Source organism: Sinocyclocheilus grahami, unplaced genomic scaffold (genome assembly GCF_001515645.1).
Source record: "Sinocyclocheilus grahami isolate Dianchi unplaced genomic scaffold, SAMN03320097.WGS_v1.1 scaffold1912.1, whole genome shotgun sequence".
Taxonomy (NCBI): Eukaryota; Metazoa; Chordata; class Actinopteri; order Cypriniformes; family Cyprinidae; genus Sinocyclocheilus; species Sinocyclocheilus grahami.
The window spans coordinates 20,112-20,873 of record NW_015507091.1 but is presented as its reverse complement, the minus strand read 5'-3'; positions in this window follow the sequence as shown (position 1 = coordinate 20,873).

The following is a 762-nucleotide window of genomic DNA, read 5'->3' as shown; positions in this document are numbered from 1 at the left end:
ATGGAAAAACTATACTCTATTCTGTCAGCAGGATATGAAATAAAGTACAAATTTTACCAGAGCCTTTTAAAGAATGAGCGAGACCTTATTCAAGATTTGATTAACTTTGGGAAGAAGAGTTCCAGTTAGTTGTACAGTGTGTTGTAATGTACAAATAGATACACTTCAAACAGTGCTGCACTGTGCTCAACAAATATTTGACATTAATCCTAAATACTTCGTTTTTGTTTTGTTTTTTTGTCCTAACAGATTTTACTGTGCACTGCAAAAGTATGTGAATCTCTATGATTAGCAGTTAATTTGAAGGTGAAATTAGAGTCCATCTGCTCAGAGGTGTTTTCAGTTAATTAGATGACAGAATCAGATGTCAGTGCGACCTGTTTTAATTAGAGAACAGGGATATATTAAAGTTGTATCAGTGTATCATGCCACAAACAAAGGAGATCTCTGAGGACCTCAGAAAAAGAGTTGTGGTTGCTCATCAGGCTGGAAAAGTTTACAAAACCATCTCTGATGAGTTTGGACTCCACAAATCCACAGGCAGACAGATGGAGGAAATTCACGACCATTGTTACCCTCCCCAGGAATAGTTCACCATCAAAGATCACTTCAAACAAGACTTGTAATAGTCCACAAGGTCGCAAATTACCCCAGGGTAACTTCTCTGTTAAGGTTCACGAGTCTGTCATCAGGAGAACACTGAACAACCATGGTGTGCATGGCGGAGTTGAAAGGAGAAAACCACTGCTCTTCAAAAAGAAC